At 33.3% G+C, this 21646-nt stretch overlaps 1 protein-coding gene across 2 annotated transcripts in view; it reads right to left on the bottom strand.

Annotated features, from left to right (window-relative positions):
• Positions 1–21646, bottom strand: part of PPME1 (protein phosphatase methylesterase 1) — a 63764-nt gene that overhangs the window by 40648 nt on the left and 1470 nt on the right. The gene's annotated exons all lie outside the window — the stretch shown is intronic.

Here is a 21646-nt window from a genome sequence, read left to right on the forward strand (position 1 = left end):
TTTCTAAGAATTTATCCAAATATATGCTCACATAGAAGTAAAATGACTTCTGTATTCAATGTAGCATCATTTGTAACACAGAAAATACCCATCAACAGATAAATGGTACATAGAAAAATAATATTTAGCTGTAAGGAGGAGGAAACATTTATAATATGATAAAATTCTTTACACATGGATAATATAACACTGTTAAGCAAACAAACATGATGCATATACTACCATTTGGGTAAAATGAGAAATATGTATAAATGTAATTGTTTATACATGTTTAGAATTTCTCTGGCAGATGAAAGGGGCAATTTTTAATGCATATCCCTTTCTATCTTTTGATTTTTGAACCAGGTATTTTAAAAAAAATAAAATTATTTTAAAACAAAAATAACAAATAAATGTCTATTTACAACCTATGTCTTCAACAATGGATGGGACGCAAGAAAGAAACTCCAAGTCTTCCCTTATTTCCTCACCTATTCTTCCCAGTAATGGAAGAAATTGAGAATTTTATGAGCAGCAAAACACTACCTCCTGACAGACATCTTCCTGTATACACCATGGAGCTGAATGTACAAAATATAATACAAAGACACCTTTAAAGACTTAAGTTAATATTAAAGCACTCTAGGTTGACTATAATACTGAAAAGAATTACAATAGAGTAACTGGACAGTCAGGTATGTATTCTTCCAATAGTCAAACATTTATTATCTACTCTCTTCTAAGAATTGAGGTCAGTAGTGCACAATCCATGTGACAATAAAATCACCTGGGGAACTTTTAAAAATACTGATGCATGGGTCTCACTTCTAAAATTGATTTAAATGGCCTGAGGTATGGCCCAGGCACTAATTTTTACAGTCCCTAAAGTTGAGAGAGAGAGAGAGGTGCTAGGAATACAAAGGTAGAGTACGTGATTTGGAATGAGAGAAAAGTTCAAATTCCTCACAGTTCCTACTATTTCCCAAAAGCTCCCTGCAAATTTCTAACACAGTATGAGCTTGGGCAAATTCAAATTTTTAAACTCCTTCTGCCCTGGGTTGAGTGACTGAATAAACTAACATTTTTTAAAAATCTAATACATCTGGCATTTGGTAGTTGTTCAGGAAATGAGTAATCCTATGTTCTGGTAGAAAAACTGCCTCTGTGGAAGTAAACTACAATTTCAGCCTAAACCTGTTCTTTTTTTCTTTTTCGTTTGCTGGTTGCACTTGAATTTCTACTGGAAAACTAAAAGCAGAATTCTTAATCCTACCTACTCATCAGTCACTTACAAATCCACCTACGCGTATAATTTCAAGCTTAACAACCACAACATGGCATGCCAAACATGTTATAATGGATTTTAAGGATGTAGCACGTGAATAGATTTTTGATGTCTGGACCTAGGGTATCATCGTAGTAAAAGTACCTAACATGTACTGTACACAATAGTGAGTCACTGTTCCAAGTAATTAACAGGCATGATTCCATTTAATCCTCACAAAACTTGAGTTATTTTTCTGCTGAATTCACAGATAAAAAAGATTTAGAGATATAAAAGTAACTTGCCCAAGGTTATACAACTACTAACTAGCACTATGAGAATTCAAATCCAGCTCCATCACTCTTCAAAGCCTCTGCTTACTCCAACAATAATTTTCAGATGCTTTTTTCCTCCCTCTTTCTCTCTCTCATTTATGCTTCTGAAAAGTAATAAGGCTTTAGGATATGTTATCTGAAAAGTTTTCCTTTTCAGAATGTAAATATGGCTACAATTGGATTCCTTAGCAGGTGTAGTACTTCAAAATCGAAGAGTCTTGTTGGATTTTGACAGCAGAACAAAGGAGAACATGCATTTATCTCAAAGAAAAATGCTGTTTCTATATCAACCGACCAGGCCAACTTTCCACATCTATACAATCCCTTCTCCTGGTGCTTGTTTTTCTCCTAATATTTTTATTCTCCTCCTCCTAGGACCATCACTTCTAAATCACCTTGTTCGATTTATTTCTTCCAGAGTCCAAGCAATTCATCTCCAAATGGTCCTTCAAGGGAGATACCACCCAATCCAGTCAGCAGATCTTCCACCATATTGAGGACTCTGAGATGGGCACCGACAACCTTCACCTCCAGTTGACAGAGAGCAAGTATAGGGGATCCAATCCTAAACCTTTGCCTCTTCTCAGCCTGAAGTAGCTACAGCAATTATTACCCCCAAATCCCAACAATTTTGGTCCCTAATACTTGGGGAGGGGGGGAATGGTAGGTAGTTAGACAAACATGAGCAGTGGGAGCAAAGACCCAGCTCTGTAACCATAGAGACCTCCTTTGAATACCTTTTCTAAGGACCTCCCAGAAACACTAGCCCCTTTAGGCTTATAAATTAACCCAAATCCTAGGGCACAAAGGCCATAAAAGCTGCTGGCTTAATCAGCCACAAATGCTTGCGCTTGCACAGAAAGTACTACCCTAACCTGCCCATAACCTCAGCCCCATTACACCATCATTATAATATCATGCCTATGACTGGAAGTTCATGATTCTACTTATAACAGACTGAATTCTAGGTAACCAACCACATGCACAGTAGGTAGGGTGTTATATAACAGCCAAATATCAATCAAAATGCCTTCACGTGCCATTCACCTAGGAATGCCTTTGCAACCACCCATCATGGCCCTAATAAATATTGACCTTCCCGCTTCTGCACTGTTGCAGCTTTCTTTGCTGAAAATCCACTCTTCCCCGGAGCGTTCTCTGTCTTTTATCTTTTAACCTCCCAAATTCCACAGGGATGCAATCTTCTTTAGTTTGTCCCATCTTTCAAAATGTACTATCAATAAATCTTACTTCTAAATCTCGCTGACCTGTAATTGCATGGTGGGGAAGAACCGAGGACCCTATGCTCCATGCTGCTGGGTGATGACGGATTTCACAACCACCCCAGCGGTAACAGCTTTGGCTGAATTTGTCAAGGCCATAGGAACTTTCCTAGTTGGCTAAGCAACAGTTAAAGAACAATTAATTCCTATAAACAAATTATTCCTAGGAGAATACTCTCTACTTCTAATTTCCCTCATCGGAAAAAAAAAAAAAAGTTCCAGGGACTACCCAACATATACTAACATATGAATAATTTCCATTTGGTTTAAGAGCCAAGAATCTATACATCCAAAGGTTGCTCCTATTCCCAGAGATTTTTATGGCATGCCACTAACATCTTCATTTAAACATGTAATTGTTTATACACTCCGCAACTTCAGGTAGTTTTGCCACCAATGTTAGATATGAAGTAGACAGCAAGGAACTTACATTAATCTTTATATACTAGATACTAGCAAGATAATGCCCCTGTTCTCAAGAGGCTAATGTCAAATACATAAATATCTAACATAATATACAAAGTTAAATAACATAAGAGGTACAGTTAAAGAGCTGTGAATGCTCAGAGGAAGAAAGACTATTTTCAATTTGGGAAATACAGAGAGGCTTCAAAGAAAAATATAAGATTTAAGCTAGGTGTTGAAGGACAGATAGAATTTGAACTGATATAAACAGGGAGTAGTAAAGAAGACATTTTAGGCAGAGAGAAGGGCACAAATAAGGACCCAGTATGGTGCCTGTCATAGGGAACACTGATAAAAAATAAAATTTTTAAAATAGCTAACTGTACCAAGGTAGGAATAAGTACAGCAGTTCTGAAAAACTAAAAGTAGCTGATACAATTAAAAGCAGGTAATGTAGAAGGAATATTAGATATAATTAAGTAGGAAATATAAATGTCCTTTTTCTGTTATTTATGTTAGGGTCCCAAAAGTCAGATAGGGTATAAATGGTATTGTGGAAAATGAAGATCCAATAAAATGTACAGATTAAAGCATTTTAGAAAGATCAATGTGTTGAAGGGTACACAAGATGTCCTTGATCCTGGAAAAAAAATATGTTGTAATAACTCAGTAGGAGAAGATGGGCGTTGAGGAGGAAAACATAGGAAGACCTTTCAAAAAGGCAATCAACAAATCTCAGGAATGTTCAAGATATGAAAAACTAGAATCGAAGTCAATTCTAAAGTTCTGAAACTAACAGAGATGATTAAGGCCTACAATTGATAAATAAAATCTACTTTTTGAGGTAAATATATATAGGTTTTTTATGTCAGAATAAAGCTTATTTCAAACCTAACAAAATAAATGCATCATTTCCTCCCACATCTGCTACCAGAGAAAGGAGTCTGGCAGAGAGGTAACAAAATGGTGCTGTGAGAGGCAACGAGGAAATAGCATCTGCCTAAGTCACATGAATCAAATGGGTTTATGGACCCTTTGCTATTATCATAGACCCTGATGAGAGCTATGAACCTTCACTCTGGACAAAAATGGACACATATATATTTTGCAGACAAGTCCCACTGGCTTCAAGAAATCCATTTATGAATCCCAAATTAAGAACCCCTGGTCTATATATTGACCTTAGCAACCTATTTCCAGCAGAAGAAATTTTTTTTAAAGAGAAAAGAAGAGATACTAAACCCTTAATACTTCCTAAATTAATTTTCTATTTCCTACCGGCTAAAGATTTGTTTTCATAACCCAGTTTTGCCTTTATTAATATGACCTTGGACAAGTCATTGAACTTCTCTAAGCCTGGGTTTCTTCATGTCAGATAGGGTGATACTGCCAACTGTTTAGGGGTTGTTATGAGTATTAAAGTAGCCTTCTTATCTCTTGGTTATTCTCGAATTAGCCTGTGCTATTTTTATCATAGAATAAATAATTTCTGAAATAATTTTGTTCCTGTATTTGTTACTCAATCTCACTTGCTACTCAGGTGAGGTCCATGAGAGCAAGATCATTCACCATTTGTTCATCAGTGTACTCTCAGAGCCCGGCACACTGATGATTATCTGTTGACAGCATGACATGAGCTAATGTGCATAAGCACTTAACTTGGTGTCTCAGTAAATTATTATTATTATTATTATTATTATTATTATTATTATTATTATTATTATATTATGCTTTGAGGCTAATAAACAGAATCCTCCTTACTGAATCCTAATGAAGTTTCCAATAAAAGTAAATGGAACACTACAAAACTACATTAATCAAGACTATGGTACAAGCATGAGATTAGACAGATTTATCAAATAGAATTGAGAGTCCAGAAATAAACTCTTTAACTCTTGAAGTCAATATATTTTCAATGAAGGGCCAAAAAAAAATCACTGGGGAAAGAACAGTCTTTCTAACAAATGGTGTTAGGACAACTAGATATCCATATGTAGAAGTATGAACCTGGACCCCCTTCTCACACTACATGCATAATTAAATCAAAGTGTATCATAAACCTAAATGTAAGAGCTAAAACTGTAAAACTCTGAGAAGAAAACACAGGAGTAAATATTTTTTATTTTAAATACATCGCAAAAGCAGAAATGATAAAAGGAGTTGGACTTCATCAAAATTAAAACTTTTTGTTAAAATTATACAGTTTGATATAGTCCCATTTATTTTTGTTTCCCTTTCCTGAAAAGACATATCCCCAAAAATATTGGCTGTGAGCAATGTCAAAGTTTACTGTCCATGTTTTCTTTTAGTTTAATGGTTTCAGGCCTTACATTTGTCTTTAATCCATTCTGAGTTATTTTTGTATATAGTATAAGAAAGTGGTCTTTTTTGTTTTTTTGCATGTATCTGTCCAGTTTTCCCAACACCATTTATTGAAGAGGCTGTCATTACTCCATTGAATATTGTTTCCTTTATCATCTATTAATTGATCATATAGAGGTGTGGGTTTATTTCTGGGCTCTCTATTCTGTTCAATTGATCTGTGTTTTTATGCCAGTACCATGCTGTTTGGATTAGTATAACTTTCTTGTATAGTTTGATATCAGGTAATAATATCAAACATAATACTTCATTATTACAGAAATAGTGTTCACAGTTGAGCCACATGGTATATTGATTACATTCTTTCTTGTACGACTTCTTACTTTTCTCCAGAATAATTGTCTTTTATTTTGTTTACTTAGCTTTTTATTCAACCATCACTAATTGTTTCCCAAAACCTTTTTATAGGCAAAAGACATTAATAGGCATTTCACAAAACAGCCCATAAACGTATGAAAAGGTTCCCAACTTCAATCACAGAGACATAAAATTTTAAATCACAGTAAGGTATCATTTCATGCACATTATGTTGACATAAGAAGCCAGACATTATCAGGTATTGGTGAGGATCTGGATCAGATGGAATTGTCACCCACTGCTAGTGGGAGTGTAAATGGGAAATAATGTTTGGAAAACAGTGAGGCATCACTTGGTAAAATTGAACAGGTGTCTTTCAATCTAGTACTTTTACTTCAGAGAAATATCTGCACATGGGCACTAAGATACACACAAAACGATGTTCACAGAAGCATTTCCATAAAAGTAAAGAATAACAAGGAAGTTAAACATCCATCACCAGTGGATAAATTGTGATATATTCCAACAATTGAATATGGCGGCAGTGAAAATGGATGTGCTAGAATTACATGCAGTAACACAAATGTATCTCAGAAATATTTAGAGAAATAAGCATAGAAGGACATATGCAGTAAGATTCCACCTACAATAAAGTTCAAAAACAGGCAAAACTAAATAACTTTTTTATGGATACATGGATAGGTAGTAAAACAATTAAGAAAAGTAAGGGAATGATAAACATGCAATTCAAGACTATGGTGCATGGAGGTGCTCATGGGGAGAAGTAAATGGGCTTTTTATGAGGTGCTAAAAATGTTCTATTTCAGAAGGTAGGTGGTGAATATATGAAAATTTATTTTTCTTTGAATTGTGCATTACATTTTACATACTTTTCTGTATGTGTAAAATATTTCACAATTTAAAAAATCTTTCAAAAATCTGTAAAACTTTTCTTAACATGGTCAATCACATTAAATAATCTATCAGGTCCATTTATTCCTTGGAAACTTCCAATCCTGATACCTTCATCTGCTCCAAATGGGACTGCTTGCTCTTTGTATATGATAAATTGTTGTCATTTCACCATCATCCTGGGAATTCCTCTTGCCTTTCTCCTGTGTTGAATCCTTGATTCCCAAATCTTATAATTTTCTTGATGCATTCTCTTATTCTTATAAAACATATCCTCTATTAGTTTACTGAGAAAGGGAGATTAACTTTGAAATTTTGCATGTCAGAAAATGCTGTTATGTCATCTTCACAACTGACTGGCAGTTTTCTTAGGTACAGAAATTTTATGTCTGGGACCATTTCCATCAATGGTAATTAGGTACCTTGATAGATCCAACTTTGGAAATGTTGGCTTAAATTATACAGATGTGTGCATCAAAACATGAATATATAAAAATGAATGTATAACATATAAGATTATATTTTAATACATAATCTTATATATTATAATTATATATAGTCATTCATTCTTCTTAAATGCATATATGAGCTGGCAAGAAAGTAAGTAATATAGAATATTAAGGCCAAAAATCAAGTGAACATGGGAACCCAGAGAAGCATTCAGCCCATGAAAGCTGGCTTTTACCTTTAATGGCATTTGCCAACTAACTGAACCTGAAGTTTTTGAAATTTCCTGGAACATGCAGAACAGGACACAAAGCCCAAGGAGGGGAGACTTAGTGAGGAGCTGAGTAGGAAAACTTTCTCCCATAAAGCTGGGATCTGAAAGGATTATATCATCAGTGAAAAGATAAAGTAGAATTAACACTCTGCTCTTGATACTTGGTATCAAGTGGGAGGGAGAAGAAAAACAATGAAACTGTAACCAAATGACAGCTCTCAAACTGGCTTTAGCTAAAATCATACCTCTTACATATTCCAAAAAGGTTTGAGTTGAGATTTTAGTTTAAAGTGGACCCAGACTGATAGTGCCCTTAGGACTCCAATATAAGCAAAGGCAAATTCTCTCTGAAGAAATCAACCTTCATTCCAGGACCAAGAACTCTCACAGATAAAGTTCCAAAACAAAATGTCCACATCCTGGTCAAAAATCATAAATCATGTGAAGAAATAGATGTAAAAAGACTTCACCAATTGAAATTATCAGATAGAACAACATAGAAACAAAAAATGAATATGAAAGAAGTTAGAAATACAGAGGAGAGGGGTCTTAAATAAGTCAATTCAGAGTTCCAATAGGAAATCAGAGAATGAATAAAGGTTAATATTTGAAGAAAATAGTTGACATTTCCAGAACTGAAACTTTAAACTACAGATTCATGAAGCCTAAGCAATCACAAAGTTTTAAGGAAATTGCTATATTACAGTTAAACTGCATAACATTAGACAATTAAAAGCAGCTCCCACTCACCACCCTCTGCCATATGAAATGACATATGCATTAGTTTATTCATTTTAGCACTATTTGAAATAAAAAAGAAAAACATGGAAAGAACTAAATGTCCATCAATAAGGAGACTGGTTGAATAAATTGTGTTATATCCACACAGTGGAGTACGCTACGCAGCTGAAGAAGTAAAATGAATGTGAAAAATCTCCATATACTGTTAAGGAGTGATCAGGATATATTAAATGTAAAAAAGTAATATTGTAGAAAAGTATGTTATCTTTTATCTAAGAAAGGAGGAGACATAAATATATACACATATATATCTTTAAAAGTTGAAGAATTAAATATTAATAAAAATGGCCATCTGTAAGATACTAGAGGAAAAAAAGGACAAAGGCTATCCTTTTCTCAATACACATTGTTTTATAGTTTCAATTTTGGAGTCATGTAAATAATTTGATTTTTGTTGAATAAATATGCTAAACAATTTGTAAAAATTGATCAACAATCAAAAAAGGAAACAAATTAACCTAATGGCATACTAACAATTATTCCAAGTGACTTTAAAACACAGATATTTGACTATAAATCTCTGGTGGGAAATACTTTAAGGGGGAAAAAAACTGAACAGAAATCTTAAACAGTATTCAGTAATCATATTGTTAGTTTTTGTCAGTAGTATAGTGGGTTATTTTTAACACTATATATGTCCATATTTATATACATATACTATATAAAGCAAGTAGGTAGTTAGGTTACTGTTATTAGGAACCAAGATTTCCACTATAAGAACAAAGACATAATTACATAAAATCAAAGAAATAAAAAATCTTATAATCCTAATTTTGAATTAGAAATGTCGATATAAATATGATTCTTTTTGTCTTAAAAAAAATGTATATTCTAGCTCTGCTCATTGCAAAGGCCTACAGCAATAATGAATCTAGTAGCAATGAATTTACCTAGTGCCCACACTGAAATATTTAAATACCATTTCCAGTTTCTAGAGGTCTCCTGCATTACTTGGCTCACAGGTTTTCCTGCATTGTCAAAGCTAGCAAGCAACGTAGCATCTTCAAATTTCTCTGACTTTGACCTGCTCTTCTGCCTCCCTCGTTAAAGGACACTTGTGATTGCACTGGGCCCACCTATATAATCAAGGATATCTCCTTATTTGAAAGTCAGCTGATTAGCAATCTTAATTCTCCTCGTCAATGTAAAATAATATATTCACAGATTCCAGGGAAACGACCTGAACAGTATTCTGCCTGCCGCAGGTTTCTAAAGTCTTTGTATTATTCCAGAAGAATGATAGAAATATTGATTAAACTTGGACTTTTATGTTTTAAGTATGTATGTTAATAATGTCTAGGGCAAAATCCTAAGAAATCCATTAAAAACTATAAGAACTGGTAAACAAGTTCAGTAAGGCTGCAGAATACAAGATCAATATATAAAAATCACATGTATATTCCTATACACTTGCAATGAACAATTCAAAAATGAAATTAAGAAAACAATTTCATTTATAACAGCACTGATAAGAATCAATTTAACCAAAGAAATGAATGACTTGTACAATGAAAACTACATAACACTGCTGAGAGAAATTTAAAAAGACATGAATGCATAGAAAAGCATCCCAAATTCACAGAAGATTTAATATTGTTAAAATGGCGATACTTCCCAAATTGATTCTTAGATTCAAAGCAACACCTATCAAAATTACAACTGGCTTTCTTGTAGAAACTGACCGACTGATCCTAAAATTCATATGGGAGAAGAAAGACAAGTTGGAAGACTCACACCACCTAATTTAAAAACTAACCACAAATTTCAAAACTAAACCACAAATCAAGACATTGTGGTATTAGTATATGAAGATATATAAATAAATGGTATAGAATTGAGAGTTAAGAAATAAACCCATACATTTACGGTGAATTGATTTTTGACAAGAGTACCAAGATAATTCAATGGGGAAAGAGGAGTCTTCTCAATAAATTGTGTTGGGACAATGGATACCTATATGCAAAAGAATGAATTTGGACTCATTCTTCATATCGTACACAAAAATTAACTTTAAAGTAGATCATAAACCTACAGGTAAATGAACTAAGAAGAAAACATAGGCATAAATCTTCATGACCCTAGGTTAGGCAATAGCTTCTGAGATATACCAAAGCACAAGAAAAAATAAAGTGCACTTTATTGAAATTAAATGTTTGTACTTCAAAGGATACCATCAAAATCATGAAAAGACAACCCACAGAATGTAAAAAAATATTTGCAAATCACAGATCTGATAAGGAACTTGTATATAGAATAAAGAACCCTTATAACTCAATATATAGACAAATAACCCAATTTTTTAAATGAGCAAAGGATCTGAATAGACATTTCTCCAGAGAATATATACAAATGGCTAATGAGCTCGTGAAAAGACACTCATCTTTAGTTACAAAGTAAATGCAAATCTAAACCACAATGCAAAACCACTGAGATGACTATAAACAAAGACCAACAATGACAAGTGTTGGCAACAGTGTAGAATTAAAACCAACATACATTGCTGATGGAAATATAAAATGTTGCCTCTGCTTTGGAAAGCAGTTTGTCAGTTCTTCAAAAGGTTAAACAGAGAGAGATACCATATGATCTATCAATATCACTTCTAGATTTTCCCAAGGGAGACGAAAACATGTTTATCCAAAAACATGTATACAAATGTTCACAGCAGTATTGTTCAAAATAGTTAAAAAGTAGAAACTCACATGTCCATTAACTGTTGAATGAATAAGTAAAATGTTGTATATCCATATCATAGAATATTATTCGGCAATAAAAAGGAATGAAGTATACAACAGGCTACAACATGAATGAACATATATATTGTATAATTCCATTTATTGTAAACGTCCAGATTAGGTAAATCTATAGAGGCAGAAAATAGATGAGTGGTTGCCTAGGGCTGGGAGGTTTGGAGGAAAGTGACTGTTAATGGGCATGGGGTTTCTTTTTGGGGTCTTGAGTGTGTTCTAAAATTGTGATAACGGTTGCAGAACTCTGTGAGTCTGCTAAAAAAAAACCTGACTATACACTCTTTAAATGGGTCAGTTGTATAGTATACAAATTCTATTTCAATAAAGTTGTTACCAAAAAATTTTAAGACAACCAAAGAACATATAGATTATATCATTACTAGACTAATAGAGAAAAAAACAGATTGAGATAAAGAAACACAGGTCGTCAGATGAGACAAACAGAAAGTACAAAATAAGATGATAGAAATAAATCCAAATATATCAAGGACAGGCTAAATGTTCTAGGTCTGAAACAAATACCCTTAGATCAGATTTTTAAATTCCAGCTATATAAAATAAAAGACACAAAAAGTTCTAAAATAAAAAAGATAAAGATTTAGTAGGCAAATACTAACCACAACAATTTTAGGATATTCTTTCTCAAAATTTAAGGCATTTTTCTATCATTTTCTAATTAAGTACTGCTCTTGAGATTTTTTAAAGAATCTTTTTATCCCTCATATTTCTAAATTTTAATCTTAAAGTAGAACAAGCTACTTTCTAGGAGATCCCTTAAACTTTCTCTTCTATTGAATTTATATCTACCATACTTGTCTTTATTTCTAACAGGTATTTCTTATCCTCTATAACAAGTCCTTTTTAAGTGATCCTGTTCTTGTTTAACATGCTCTATTGTCTCATCTCTCTGATAAGTGGTATTAGTGATTTTTTAAAAAATTTTCTTTTGTTCTATGCATTTTTGGTTCCTTTTCTTATTTTGTTTTGGTCTTTGTTGTGTTAGAGGCTTTCTCTGGATGGCTGGTCATTCTATAAGAAAGCAGGGCTTGTTTACTATTAAATATCACTATACAGTTATCACATCGAGGCCTAGACTTTTAAAAGGAGGTCTCTTCCCCTAAACATCAATATCTGCATGTCTTTTCTCTTAGACCAGTCATTTTTTCCAGATATAAATCCTCTAGTATCCTCCCTGCGAATACAAGACTAGCTGTTAGCCTTCTGGAAAAAGATCTGAAGAGTTCAATAAATATTCACCGGGCACATATGAGATACAATTTTAGGCACTAGGAATACTACAGTGAACAAAACAGACCAACCCCCTTACTCTTGTAGTATTTACACTCTAGTAGGAGATACAAATTAAAATTTGTCCATAGGTAGCAATAAATGCCATGGAGAAAAATAAAACCAGGAAGTCAGACAATGAATGCTATAGATTAGGAAGAATTCTAATTTTAAATCAGGTAGTTAGAGAAGGCACCTCTAAGCAAAGACCTGAAGAAGGTGAGGGAGAAAGCCATAAATGAACCCAGAAGAGATATATACCTTCACTTAATCGCTGTTTTCATTTTGTTGCTTTACCTTTGCCCTCACAGGCCTACTGTCTCTGAGTCCAGAGCCATGCTGGTTCAATTCCTTCAGCAGTCAACCTGTCTCCCAACACATTGAGGAAAGGACAAGATCTGGTGCCTTATACAGATTTTCAACCAAACTTCCTATTTTTAGATCCCTTTTAGAGATACTTAGCACCTACAATTCCTGAGCCTTTATGGGGTTGTAATATAGTTTAGCTTGCACTTTCATTCTGTGGGTAGTTTTCAGTTTGCTATTCTGTTAGTGAGTTAATATTCCTCAATTTGCTAGCTTCCTAAATCTTGGTAGTATCTTATCTTCTCTCCTCTTCTTTGTTCTTTGGTTTTATTCCTTTTTACAAATTACAATTATTTAATGGAGCTTGGGGAGACAATGCAGATAAACACATGAATAAATTTAATTTCTACAACTTCTCTCTGGGGTAGCTATTATTCCTACAAACAAAAGCCAAGGTTGAATAACTCATCATACCACAGAAAGTAGCTGAGCTAGAGTCTTATTCTCAGGGTCGCTTCCTTATCAGTTTTCAATACTACTCTCAAAATAATACTAAGTTCTCCATTTGTGGAAATCACTAAAGCTAGCACTGAACACACAGAAGTCTCCAAGAAAGGTGAAAGAGTCCTGGTTCCTGCTATAGAAGAAAGCAAATAAGTGATTGGTAGAGGGTTCTTGTAGCAAGCCTATGTATCACGGAGCCTAAGAAGCAAGCCAAGGTTTACAACTGTAACCATAATGATGAGAGGGAGCAGGAAGGTGGAGTTTGAGAAGGAAGAATCAAAGACAGTTCTCAAGTTTCTCTGATGCCATTCACAAAGAGAACAGAGGCGGCCTTTTTAAAGAGTTCTAACTTATTAAATACTGATTGACCATGTGCTTGAAAATCCTAGATCCTATTCCTATTACTTTTCTGTGTTGGCCATTGGTGAGAATGTTAATTGTTAATTGGGCATCATGGAATCTAAAAATGGAAACAGTAACATTTCACGCAATGTCCTGCATTAGACAGGACACTTATGGCCCAATGTATGATGTGGTTTAAAGTAAATAAATGAAACCTTACCTAACTTAAAAACACTGTCAGATAAAATAATCCATGGGAATTTACAACCTGCTGAGTCAAATTATACAAAAATATACATTGCTTTAAATGGATGGATAGAGAACTGTAATCTTAAATCTTAAATTATGCTTAAGTTAGAAAATTTTCTAAATTTTATTTCTACCACTCACCCAACTTAGGAACAACATAATTAACTAACTTGTTTTTTTAAAAACACTAAAAGCAAGGAGAAAAACTATATGATAACTTTACTAAAGTAATCTGGCCCCAAACCAAAACATAACCACTAAGACATCAGCAAGAAAGGAAGCAGAATACAAAGCTTTTTAATGTTTTGCAAGAGCTAACTGTAGCTGTTCACTCTCATAATTTGTGTGGCTGTACAGAAGTTATGTGATCAGAATTTATGTAAGCTACTATTCTGCTTAGATAGTACCACAACAGGAAGAAAGCAAGCAGGTTTGGGGTCAGAGTATAAAAGCCAATAAAGTCCACAGAAAAGACTCTTGCGAAGTATATTTCAGAATCAACAGCCACATAACTCCCTCACCCCAGACTCACCTGAATAACATGATGATCTAGAATGAAAGACATATTTCATAAGCAAACAGAAAATTACCTTTAGGGTAATTATTTTAGAGCCTCTTTCAAGCCACAACTTGCTTATATAAGCAGCTAATTCCAATTTAATTAGAAAGACATTCAAGTATAACCTGTATGGCTAAAATTTAGTTCTTACCCGCAAAGAGCTCATTCCTGGAGGGGGAAATAGGTAAACAGTCAGTATATACTACAGCTATGACAGAAATAAGCCATATATATATTGCTTATTTAGAAAATTTTCTAAATTTTATTTCAACATGTACATATTTATATATATATATATATGAATGAGGAATATGAGGATTCATAGATGGGATATCCAATTTTGTTTGGGGCACACATAGGGATGATGTCAGGTCAGGAAAGCATTCATAAAGATTATATCTGGAGAAGATTTTGTTAAATCAAATGATATAGAAATCTGAAGTACTGTCCTTATGAAACAATGACTTAGATAGGAAAGGGACAAAGTACAAATCTTCTAATTACCAATAAAAGATTACCATTTCCTAGTATTCAGTGAAAAAGAAATGTTAGTATAGATATGTTCCACCTTAAATATGCAGTTATATTCCAAAGGTTAGTAAAGCAAGTTGTTGGGAAAACTGAAGTACATTCCCCCTAATTAACAGTATTATGAAATATTGGTGGATTCCCTGAGTAATTCCACCCCCCAAAGCCTACTTAGCTATATAATGCTAAAATGCTTTTTGTGATGAAATTAAGCTAATAATGATGGTGTAGTTCAGGTTATTAACATAGAAAACTGTACTTGAAGTGATTTTAATATATTTTGAACCATGGTTCTTATGCTTAAGGAAAAGTTAGTTTAATTAAAGGGATGAGAAGGATTCAATGAAACAAACCAGACATGTACATATTTGTGCTAGACACTTTACAAGTATTATCTAAATTTAATCCTCACAACAACTTGAGCTATATTTTCTTAACAGCATAAAGATAAAGGGATATAATGTGGAATCATAGAAGGATATAAACAGGGCATAAGTTCATTTTTATATACTGTCAATAATCACGGTTTTAATCTCATTTCTATACTTAACAATTCTAAACTATTAGAAAAATGTCACGTGGCCACTGTATCTGAGCATCATTCATTAATTCAACAAATGTTTATTGAGTTCCTATGTGATAACCACTTTTGAGCAAGTAAATAAACACAAAAGGAGTTTACAATTAAATTAGGGAAGACTAAAGAAGTAGATCACAATCTAGTTGTTAGCAGAATAGATGAAATTTGTATCTCTAAGGCATCTAAGGAACGTAATTTTATGTATCACTAAAAAAACGAGCTACCAATTTATGGCACTACACTTTACCACTTAGAATTCATTTTCTATTTCTTGAAAGAGCTGTTTTATACTTATGTGGATTCATCATATGTCACTTATGGATATATGTAAAAAGAAAAAATGAGAGCAAAATAAAATATTTAAGGTATTCCTAGCCAATTTCTTCATACTGCGAGTCCTACTCTCTTCTGAATCCTCTAATATAGTCCTCTGTGCCTCATAAGAACATTGGTGATAGAGTGTTTCTTAAAACTAAACACTGGCTCATATGCCAACTTTACCATTATGCAGAGAGCTATTCTACTTTTGATTCTCACTCTTGGAATATTGCTTGACTCATCTGATTGAACACCCAACCCTCCTCACAACCATTTAGTTCTCAGTGGTTAAAAGTGCTCCACTTTTGTCTCTAGAATTTTCTTCCAAATTGCCAACACCTATTTTGCAAGTTTTGATGCTGGTTTTGGTGTTCTCTCATGCATTGGCAATGAGAAACCAGTTAGGGCTGTTACCTGACTAATAATAGCAACTGTTAAGCAACTGTTAAGACACTATTATTTTAAATATGAAAAGAAATATATCTTAGAATTTGTAGAATATAATAAATGTTTCCATTATATAGCTTTACAATTTATTGATTTCACAAATATATCATCTTTGAGGCTAGTATTACCCACCTTTTAAGAAAATAAAGTCACGTCAATACCAGTTAAGTATTATGTAGTAAAGCCAGGAAGGAAATCCTAGTTTGTTGATTTAAAAACTATATTCGTTCTACTACAAGAATAGTATTGATATGAAGTTGGAAAACAATAGTCTATGGGCAAATCTAACCATCACCTCATCTTTCCTTCTTTCTATATGATTCATGAGCAGAGAATGGTCTTTACATTTTTAAAAGGTTAGGAGGAGGGAGAAGAAAATAGTGTTATAAATGGCAAAAGAAAGGATGCACAAAAACCTTGGTCTTGAGTGATACAGCTGAATGACCGAATCAACTCTGGGACTTCCTATTAATAATATTCTTTCGGTTTGAACCACAGTAAGCTGTTAACAGCAAATTAGATAATTTATATAATGTTGCTAACATGATATGGGGTTCTGTAAGTTTAATTGTATTTAAATAGTAAATCTGTTAAGTTTTATAATTATATAAGAGTAATATGGGATTTACTCTTATACATAAGGAATTTATCCCTAATTTTACTTTGTACATATTTAAGTAACATTACATTAAATATAACTTAATACTTTGGATTTCAAAAGGAATTCATATTTCTTCAAGGAATACTCAACATAAAAATGTTTATTCAAAGTTAATTTATATATTTAATATAGTCTCAATAAAAATACTATCAGGATTTTTTTCCCAGCACTAGTCTAGATGATTATAAAGTTTATTTGTAAGAATAAACAAGTAAGAGGAGCCAGGAAATCTTTAAAAAGAATGAGGAGGAAGTTACCACTACCATCTATTAACTAAAACATATTCATTATGTCTCTCTAATTAAAAGTGTAATAGCAGCACGTAAATAGATGGGCTGATGGAAATGAAAAGAAACTTTATAGCAGATCTAAGTCTATGTGGAAATCAGCTATGTGATGAAGATATCACTTTAATCAGTGGAGAAAGGACTGATTTTTATTGAGGTGAGATTCACATCATGAGGAAAGGTCTTTGTAATAAATGATGTTACAACAATTGGACAGCCTATGGATAAAGATAAAATTGGATCCATTCCTCACTTTGCACATCAAGATAAACTTAAAATGGATGTAAAAAAAAAAAATCACACAGGTCCTGGAAAAAAACCTATGTGAATTCCTTTATAACCTGGGAAAAAGAAATCTTTCCATGATTGAAAATCCAGAATCAATACAAGCTACCTAGACTTGAGTACATTAAAATTTTAAAACACAACTTCTTACATGGCAAAAAAGATCATAAAGTAAAAAGGCAACTTGGGAAAATATTTTTGATATTTGTAGAGAAAATATCTGTAATACATACAGCACTTCCAAGAGCCACTTTGGATAACAGTTTCGCAGTTTCTTAAGAAGTTAAACATAATTCACCATAAACCCAGCGATTCCATTCTTAGGTATTTACCCAAAATAAATGCAAACATATTTCTACACAAAGATGTGCATGTGAATGTTCAGAGCAGCATTATTCATAACAGCAAAAAATTGGAATCCTGTGGATGAAAAGGGGGTTCTATGGAAAGTAAAAATCCAAGTGTCCAACAATTGATAAATGAGTAAATAAAATGTAGTATGTCTACACAATGGAATATCTTTCAGTAATAAAAAGGAATGAAGTACTGATACATACAACATGGATGAACCTTGAAAATATTATACTAAGTGAAAGAAGTCAGTCACAAAAGGCTATATTATATAATTTCATTTACATAAAATCTTCAGAATAGGCAAATCCATGGAAACAGTAAGTAGGTTAGTGGTTACCGGGGCTATGGAAGGGGGTAGAGACTGCTAACAGGTAAGTAGTTTCTTTACGGGATGATGAAAATGTTCTGGAATTAGTGGTGATGGTTATACAACCTTGAATATGTTAAAAACTATTGAATTGTACACTCTAGAAGGGTGAATTCTATGATACATGAATTCTAACAATTTTTTTAAAAAATTAATAACTAAAACGGAAATACTAAAATTGAATTCTTCCAGTCATTCAATATGTGACTTTCAGCAAATCACTTCACTTTGCCCTTTATTTCTCTATCTGTGTGAATAACTCCTTAAAGCTATCCTGAGGCCCAATATAATAAACTTAAGAGGATGAAAAAAAGGTTATCTAATCAGGTATGAATACACAACTTGAGGGGCAAAAGCTGATAATATAACAGATTGAAAGGAGAGCTACTTCATAAAGAATAATAAGCCTTTCTCACAATTCTCAATATAAAATAATTTACTAGTTAACATTCCTTAAGAGTTTGTGTCAGGAAGCATAATACTTTTCATGTATTATTTCATTCTTACAGCACCCTAAGGTAAGCAGAAGTATCCCTATTTTAGAGATAAGAAACACAACAAGAGGCTAGATGAGTTGGCAAAAGTAAATACTCAAGCTAGGCTTCAAACTTAGATCTATACAACTTTAAACATCAATCTCTTTGCACCAAGGTACAACAAGAACAATGGACTAAAAATCTAAAGTCAGAGTTTGAATCTTGTTTCTGTCACTTAAGGATTCTATAATCTTAGGCGAGTCAATGAACACTTGAGTTTTCTCATTAAGAGAAAATATTAACCCGTGAACTAATTTACCTCATGGAAAATACAAATAGGCATTAATATATACATGTTAGTTAAAGCACTGTAGAAATTGAGATAATTATAAAAATTTAGTACCATTGATAAACCAAAAACATGTTGAAAATAGTTTTAATAATCTAGTCTAATGGTTTGGAATGTACTAAAAGAGTTTTTTTTTCAAAACACTCTTCTCAAGCACAACAGGTGTTATATAGACCAAACATTTGTGTCTCCCAAAATTCATGTTAAATCCTAATGTCTAATATGATAGTATTTAGAGGTGGGGCCTCTGGAAGGTGACGAAGTCATGAGAGTATATCCCTCATGAATGAGATTAGTGCTTTTATAAAAGAGACCCCACTGAGCTCCTTTCTCCCTTTTGCCATGTGAGGACACAGAGAGAAGACTGCCAACTATGAACCAAAAAGGGGTCCTCGCCACATACATAATCTGCCAGTTCTCTGATGTTAGACTTCCCAGCCTCCAGAACTGTGAGGAATAAATTTCTGTTTATAAGGCACCTAGTCTATGGCATTTTTGTTATGGCAACCCTAATGGACAAAGATACCACTTGAAAGAAGGAAAAACAAAGTAGCTCCAAAAGCTTTAATAAGAAAGTTCAAAATCACTGTTTTGGGCATCATCTACTGGCATCTATCAAAGAACAATGAAACCAGGATTTCAGGCCTTACTGAAGAGAAAGTGCTGGTGTTCTGAAAAGGGAATGAATTCTAGAGACTAAAACTGAATCTAGTTCTGCCACATGTTAGTTGGATGATCTTTAATCTCAGAGCCTGAATTTTCGTATACAGAGAAATATCTACCTTGTACCATTGTGGGCAGATGAAATAGAATACATAAATTACTACTACAATGCCTGGTACACCATACTTAGGAAAATAAGTAATTATTATTACATTATCTAGTAATACTCTGGAATTACTAAATCCAATTTGAAAAACGAAATTATGGAAACTCAAGAAAAACCATAAACTCAAAACCACCCCGAATATGCAAACACATCTAAATAAGGTTTAGTGAAATTGAGGGCAAGAGATTATGAAAACTAAGAGTAAGTCATGTAAGAGATTGTCAAACAAACAACTTGAGAGTAAGAGATAGATGGGGCAGTGGGAAAAGGTGGTAAGATTTAAACAATCAAAAACCAAAAAGGCAAGTGAGTAGAAGGAAAAATAAAGAAGAATGCTTTGAAATTGATGGAAATGAGACTTCATAAATCAGGAATGAGGAAAAAGAAAGACTGAATCCTAGAGTATTTGCAAAGGAGTAAGATACAAAACTCAAATTAAGTATTCCCTTGATAACAACTATGAATCCAAAAAGACACAATAGTTCTCAGAGTCGAGACCTATGTCCTAGTCCTTAGTGGCTCTACCACTAAACTTTCTAGGGTGCCTCAGTTGGAGGAAGAGTTGAGTTTCAGTTTTGTCATTTATTAAGGCAAAATATCATCCCTTGCCTCTTAGTTTACCTTACAGAATACAGAATTCTCTGAGACTCAGTTCCCTCAACTATCCAGTGAAGTAATGAGATGAGACCATTTCAAAGCTCTCTTTCATCTTTATGATTCTAAAAAGGAGAGAATCTGTATTATCATTAACATTAGAATTAGATGAGGACTGCCTATGTTCCAATAAGAAAAGTAAAATACAAGAAAATAAGTCACTTGAGGACCACATAAAATTCACCAATACATGTTATTCTCTTCACAATATTATAAAGAAGCATCTTTCTAAAGAACTTTATTTTCCAGGATAAGCAGTTAACCTAAATTAAGAAGACCAAAGCATCTATTTAAAGAGGATAGGCTACTAACAATACAATCTTCTAGCCAGCAGATTTTCCCTTTATTTTCTTAGTATTTTTCTTCAGTTCTTCATCTTCAGGGAACTTGTTTTGACGAAGTGATAAGCTGAGCTCTAATTAAACTTTGAAGCATGTGTAGTTATTAAAAAGTTAAAAATTTTGTACATTTTTACTGAAAAGTGCTGGTATACTAAAAGATCAAATTTTAGGTTAAGATAGGCAGCAATTAAGATACAGATCAACAATAAATGTTACACAGATTTTATACTACAGGTTAATTTTCCCAATCTGTTATAGATCAGTTTCCAGATCTTCCATATTATTCATGTTACAGTCCTTTCCTGTCTTTTGAAGCCCAAACAACCTTCATTTTACCTTATATGTGGACTTTTACCACCTCTTTTTATTGTGCATCTATTGACCTATCTTCTCCTGTCAAGGTTTTCTTCTTTTTACTGTGTATCATAATCAGGTCTACAATTCAATTATTATTATTAGGTTCCTTCCCTGGGTTTTCCAACCATTCTCATCACTTCCTATCTCACTAGTTTATAGGATTCTCCTTTCTCTTCATTCCTAGGAACTACTTTCTCAGTACTACATCTCCTATCCTCACCTTTTTGATCAATTTTTGTACATATTACTTCTTCACAGAAACTAAGGTTTCTCTCTAAGTCCTTATTCTATCTACCAGCTCATTTCTAGAATGCCAAACGCACACTCTTGACTACCTTATACATAAGTGTTCTTCCTGCCTCTTTTCTCTTTACAGTAACTCATCTCCAGAATCCTGTCTGGTACTATAAATACCCACCAAATTCAACTGCCTATTC

Source organism: Rousettus aegyptiacus, unplaced genomic scaffold (assembly GCF_014176215.1).
Source record: "Rousettus aegyptiacus isolate mRouAeg1 unplaced genomic scaffold, mRouAeg1.p scaffold_m13_p_5, whole genome shotgun sequence".
Lineage (NCBI taxonomy): Eukaryota > Metazoa > Chordata > Mammalia > Chiroptera > Pteropodidae > Rousettus > Rousettus aegyptiacus.